Here is a 7,218-nt window from a genome sequence, read left to right as displayed (position 1 = left end):
TTCCTGTGAAATTATTCCTTTGATCTATGTTGTGGGATGACTCCTGCTTACCCTCGACTGTACAATTCTTGCCTTATACTATATAAGCCACCTCCTTCTCCAATAAAGTTGAGACCTTGATCAGAGTACTGTCTTGGTCTCCCTTCTCGTGTCTGGTTTGTCTCTCCATTCAGGTCTGCCCTCCTCATGTCCTAGTTGATTACCCTGCGGGCCGGGGCACTCTGCCTGTCAAAAAATAAAAAAAAAAAAAATGAGCCGGCGCCGTGGCTCAATAGGCTAATCCTCCACCTTGCGGCGCCGGCACACCGGGTTCTAGTCCCGGTTGGGGCGCCGGATTCTGTCCCGGTTGCCCCTCTTCCAGGCCAGCTCTCTGCTGTGGCCAGGGAGTGCAGTGGAGGATGGCCCAGGTGCTTGGGCCCTGCACCCCATGGGAGACCAGGAAAAGCACCTGGCTCCTGGCTCCTGCCAGGATCAGCGCGGTGCGCCGGCTGCAGCGGCGGCCATTGGAGGGTGAACCAATGGCAAAGGAAGACCTTTCTCTCTCTGTCTCTCTCTCTCTCACTGTCCACTCTGCCTGTCAAAAAAAAAAATAAAATAAAAAAATAAAAAAAATAAAAAAAAATTAAAAAAAAAAAAACTATCTTCCTAGGACTCAAATCATTTTGCTGGTAGCTCTCTTACATTACTTCAGATTCAGTGAGCAATTGGATAAGAACTGGTAGGGTTGGGTCCCTGGTAAAAGGTAGCCAGCATTCCAACATAATCAACATCTGCTTCAGATACTGGGATAGAAAGGAAAGGATTCTAGTGAGTAGGTGGCTGGAATTATAGAATGTGCAACTGGTAATGCTGGAAATCAGTTTCAATTGCTGCGATGGGCTGGTCTCCATATAATAAGATCTCCTGGGAATACAGACAAGATAGAGGCCATGGAAGTCTGGCTCAAATTCTCTTCTATTGTTCATAAACCATCAATAGATTTTATATAATGTAGAGATTAGTTTCTGCTGTCACTGTTAAAAATTAGGGCAAGGTCTATAATCAAGTTTTGGAAAAAGTAGAGCCAATCAGGGAATGGCAAGATATGGCCAAGACAGATTAATTAATTTGGGAACACTGCTAGAACATATGGCCACTACTTGAGGTGTTCAGTATCTGGGGAAGCTAACATATTAAAATTTAAAAAAAAAAAAAGTAACAAAAAGGGAAAAATCAAGAAAGGAGGAAAGAAGAAACAAAGAAAGTCCCTCAGATACAAAATTTGAATGAACAAAAACCGTATGATTTTAATATGATTTTTACTAACAAAATAATAGAGCAAAGGATCTCATTGGCCTTTTCAAATAAACATGCCTTTATTTATTAAACGACTTATTGGGTAAAGTATTATTAATGGCTTTATTTCTATGTTCTGCAGCAAACACTTTTTCCATTTTTAGGATAATAAAAATTTAAGGTAAAAATATTTACAACATTTAGTGTTAAAATACTCTATTTTTATAAAATTAAACACAGGTTTAGTTTTAATTTCAATTTAGTTTAATTGAGAAAGCATTATTTGTGAGCTTTTATTCTGTTCTAAGATATTTATTATATTCTTTTTTATTATCACTTCATAGCTTTATGAAATTATGATAAAAATGTCCACTTTTAACTTTAGAAAAGTTGCTATAGGAATTTTGAAATTTAATATATAATACATAAGGCTACATAAATACTTTATACATTTTATAGTATTTTACACTTATATATATATACAAGCCTCTCTACAGAGTTGTTCATTTTTTCTTTATTCTAGCTGTCAAGAATGGCAGTGACACTTTAGACGAGACCAGGTGCGTTCAGGGTGGTATGGCCATAGACAAACAGTGACATTTTAAATGCCCAGCAATAACACTGGCATAGTGGGAGGAAAGACATATTAATTGCAAAGCTCAAAGCAAGAAATCAGCAGTGTGGCATAGCAGGTAAAGCCTTCACCTGTGATGCTGTTACGGGAAAATGGCAGCAGACAAATTATTGTTACCTCGGTTCTTTGTCTCACATAGAAGAACAATTTCCAAGCAGACAGAGAGATTTAAAACAATTTATTAGAGTCAAAGACCTCTGGCCAGAGCGGCATGGAAGGGGCTTCCAAGAGAGGAAACAACCCAACAGGCACGGTAGCCTTTGGGTTTTCAAGTACAATTTCTACAAAAAAAAACCTTGACAATCAGATTGGCATTCAGTTACCAGGCAGGGACAAAACCCAAAGGACCTGATTTACAATTCTCCATCCTGTCTGGCCTGCTCACAATAAAACAAAAGACCATCCAGAAGGGTGGGATAGGTAACTTGTTTTCACAATAAGCTGTGAGATCAGGAAGAGCTGCCTTGCTATTCTCATGGTAAATCTGGAGATTCTAAGGGGGAAAGGTGGCCCAAATTCCATTGGGACCACCCTGACTACCTCTTAACCCATTTGACTCCTCAGATCACCAGCATCCCATATGGGTGCTGGTTCATGTCTCAGCAGCTCCACTACTGATCCAGCTTCCTGCTAATGGCCTGGGAAAAGCAGCCAAAGATGACCCAAGTGATTGGGCTTCTGCCACCCACGTGGGAAACCTGGAATAAGCTCCCAGCTCCATTCTGGCAAAGTTCTGGCTATTACAGCCATCTGGAGAGTGAACCAGCAGATGGAAGATCTCTGTCTTTAACTCTTTCTTTGTAACTTTGACTTTCAAATAAATAAATCTTGAAAGGAAGGAAGGGAGGGATGGAGAGAGGAGGGAGAAGGGAAGGGAGGGAGGAAGGGACCCAATAGCAATTCTAGTTCTCAGGCTCCCCCAGTGGTCAGGAATTGGGATTCATTGAAAAGAAATTCTCCACCAATAAAACTAAATATTAGGCCGGCACTGCGGCTCAATAGGCTAATCATCTGCCTGCAGCGCCAGCACATCAGGTTCTAGTTCTGGTCGGGCGCCGGATTCTGTCCCAGTCGCTCCTCTTCCTGTCCAGCTCTCTGTTGTGGCCCGGGAAGGCAGTGGAGGATGGCCCAAGTCCTTGGGCCCTGCACCCGCATGGGAGACCCAGAGAAGCACCTGGCTCCTGGCTTCGGATCAGCGCGGTGCGCCGGCCACAGCAGCCATTTTGGGGGTGAACCAATGGAAAAAGGAAGACCTTTCTCCCTGTCTCTCTCTCACTGTCCACTCTGCCTGTCCAAAAAAAAAAAAAAAAAAAAGACCAAATATTAAAATGTTATCTATAGGGGAAATGAATGACCTCATGAGTCCAGTGATAAGGGATTCTGTTGGGTCATTTGCAGCACTCCCTCAATTCAGTGAGGTAATTTTAGTAAAAGCATAGGAAAAGAAACTTCATGCTAAGGGAGGGAAAGTAGGAGACTAGGACCTGATAATATTGAACATCTGCATTCAAGGCGCTGTATAGAGGCTTCATATAGACCTTACATTATACAATATTCCCTAGGATTTGAGATGGAGAAGAGAAACAACTGTCCCTATTTGACTATCTCCTTTATGTTTTCCATGTGTACCCATTTTTATTTTTCATATACACATTTCAAAGCTTATTCACTTGGGCTCAAATTATTTAGAAGTTCTATATTCTTTTGTAAGCCTGCCAGTGGAAAGCATGAAGTAACCTATGTAAACTCTATATATTTCTAACTATTAATAATGATAATCTGAACTACTTCATGTTCAAATTACTACACTTAGTCCAGTCTTAATTTTTTTCTGCACTCCGATTTGCAATTACATAACACCATGCTTTACTAGCTCCATTGCCCACTTTGCTCCTCTTTGTTTAAATCACCAAGGTATTCTACATGCTATTTAACTTCATAGTTACATGTAATATTTTCTTCCTTTCTTTCTTTTTTTTTCTTTTTTTTTTTTTTTTTTGACAGGCAGAGTGGACAGTGAGAGAGAGAGACAGAGAGAAAGGTCTTCCTCTGCCGTTGGTTCACCCTCCAATGGCCACCGTGGCCAGCGTGCTGTAGCCAGTGCACCGCGCTGATCTGATGGCAGGAGCCAAGTACTTCTCCTGGTCTCCCATGGGGTGCAGGGCCCAAGCACTTGGGCCATCCTCCACTGCACTCCCTGGCCACAGCAGAGAGCTGGCCTGGAAGAGGGGCAACGGGGACAGAATCTGGCACCCCGACCGGGACTAGAACCCGGTGTGTCGGTGCCACAAGGCGGAGGATTAGCCTAGTGAGCAGCGGTGCCGGCTTCATGTAATATTTTCAAGAAGGCTCTATGGCTGGCATGCTAAACAGTGTTTGGATGTTAGAGGGTCTCTTTCTACGGCCCTTGCAAAAGGACTTTCCTTTTTTCAATGTCACAATCTCTAAAGCTCAAATTTTGCACCCATCTTTTATTGCCTTCCTGCCTGAAGAGAAATTTGAGTCCCATTGATGTGAGCAATGAATAATTTAATTTCTAATCCAGGTTATTTTATCCTACAGAGGTGAAGACATTTAGTAGAGGCTAGTATTGTGTGCAAATATGAAAAATTCATTTAACAATAAAGGATTAAACACCTTCATGGGTGAATGTGGCCCACTTCACATTACTGAGACAAAGAGTTACCCATAAATGAGAGAGGGGGAAAAAAAAACCTCAAAAATGTTATTTCTGAGAGAGTGGGGGAGAGGTCCCTCTGAAAGTGAGAGGGGTCAGTGTGAGACAGGGCCAAGGCAGAAAGAGAAAACTAGAGTGGTCTGCAGTGGAAGGACAGCCCTTTTCCACCTTCAACCTCTTCTTACAAGGGGGAAGTACCACAACTGGATATTTAGTCAGGGTGGGGCCTGGGCAGGCACCCTGGTCTGGGATGTGACAGGTGCATCCTGGGAATGTGGGCATATCAAACCAATAGTTAAAGAGACAGCATTACTCTGAGGGGATATAAGAATTCCAGCTCACCTAAACTTTTACTAGTTACACCATATCACAACCAATCTTTTTGTCTTTTATAGATAAGATTTTACTAATTTTTTTTTGACAGGCAGAGTTAGACAGTGAGAGAGACACAGGGAGAAAGGTCTTCCTTTTGCCGTTGGTTCACCCCCCAAAGTGGCCACTACGGCTGGCACGTTGCAGCCGGTGCGCTGTGCTGATCCGAAGCAGGAGCCAGGTGTTTCTCCTGGTCTCCCATGGGGTGCAGGGCCCAAGCACTTGGGCCATCCTCCACTGCACTCCCGGGCCACAGCAGAGAGCTGGACTGGAAGAGAAGCAATTGGGACAGAATCTGACGACCCGACTGGGACTAGAACCCGGTGTGCTGGCGCTGCAGGTGGAAGATTGGCCTAGTGAGACGCATCGCCGGCCAATGACAAGACTTTTATTCAATGATGATTATGTGATTTTTTTCCTTGACTTTAATATTCATTTATATATTTTAAAAGAACACATTAGGCAGGTATACAGTCTATGTCCCTAATTATAAAATAAATTAATATAATTTTAACTACAAAATACTAAATTATCCTAATAATATTAATATGTTTGTTTAAATTATAAAATAATAAAATTGATGTAAATATATATATACACACACTAATAGACAAAAGGTAAAGAACACAGATTAAAAAGCTTCATAGTTTGTATCCAGGGATACTAAAAATTTAGAAAATAAAAGCTTTTACATTGTAATAGTATAATTATTGGAGAATAACTGAAAAAAATTGTACTAACATGAATTTGACCCAGCAATTTTATTTTTATTACAAAGAACTAGTTGGACTAGGGCAAGAAAGATACATAGACTCTGGTTCTGGAATTTTTATTCATAATTGCTAAGAAATTTTGCTACCCAGACCTATGAATTTTTTTTCCATGTAAACATAAAGACCAATTAAATACAATAAAAATCCGCCAGCACCGTGGCTCAATAGGCTAATCCTCCGCCTTGCGGCGCCGGCACACTGGGTTCTAGTCCCGGTCGGGGCGCCGGATTCTGTCCCGGTTGCCCCTCTCCAGTCCAGCTCTCTGCTGTGGCCAGGGAGTGCAGTGGAGGATGGCCCAAGTGCTTGGGCCCTGTACCCCATGGGAGACCAGGAGAAACACCTGGCTCCTGCCTTCGGATCAGCGCGGTGCCCTGGCTGCAGCGCACCGGCAGCAGTGTGCCGGCCATGCCGGCCATTGGAGGGTGAACCAACAGAAAAAGGAAGACCTTTCTCTCTGTCTCTCTCTCTCACTGCCCACTCTGCCTGTCAAAAAAAAAAATTAAAAAAAATAAATAAATAAAAATCCAGGACAAAATTCCCACATATGTAGCTAAAAGACTTTTGACAAGAGTGCTAACAACATTTCATAGAAATAGAATAATCTTTTAGAATACAGAAAAAATATATATTTATATACACAGAATAAGGTTGGCTCATTATGACTCTGGTTGGAATGCATGAGTCCCTCCAAAATTCCTGTGTTTATATTGTTAAAAGATAGGGCCTTTGAGAAGTGATCAGGTCATTGGAATGGTCAATACAGTTCTTCAAAATGTAGGAATCGAGTTCATTCTAGTATAGTCCAGAATATTATCTAAACCACTGACACAGAAAAACTATACTTTTTAAACTTTGCCCAATGATAGCTTAGAAGAAGATAAAGACTATAGATAGTTTATAATACTTTGGTTCCCAAGTATAATAACATATACTTCATGATATAACTAGATCTTAAATGTTGATTTGAGAGCAATGTTTTAACTGTATCTATAATTTATTATTTTCCCAAATGTTCCTTGAAAAAGAATCTAAATAATAACTCCCAGAATTTCATACCTGGATAGGACAAAATATATCTCTACTATTGAATTTATATCACCTACTTCTCTAACATATTTATTTTGATTTATTTTTAAAATTGACAGAACTGTGCTTTGATAGTGCATCTCCTTCTAAGTAACTCTTGAAATAATGATATTATCAACAATGACAGCTAAACTTTATTCAATGTCTTTTCTGTGCAGGACTTGGCTTTAACTAAGTTTAATACATTTTATTATTTAATTTACACAACAAACTCAGTCTGATGTTTAATATTATCTTTAGAAAATAGAGGCAAATGTTCATGTTTTTTTAAAAATTTAAAAATGTTTATATTTTTAAAGCACACACATGTGCGCACACAAACAAATATTGCTTAGACTCTCAGAATTATGATGAAATATGAGAATAGCTTTTGACCTGGAGATACCAAGAATTAAATTGCA

This window comes from Oryctolagus cuniculus, chromosome 2 (genome assembly GCF_051225735.1).
Source record: "Oryctolagus cuniculus isolate XC-2025 breed Fujian yellow rabbit chromosome 2, ASM5122573v1, whole genome shotgun sequence".
NCBI classification, from domain to species: domain Eukaryota; kingdom Metazoa; phylum Chordata; class Mammalia; order Lagomorpha; family Leporidae; genus Oryctolagus; species Oryctolagus cuniculus.
Note: the sequence above shows the minus strand (reverse complement) of the source record.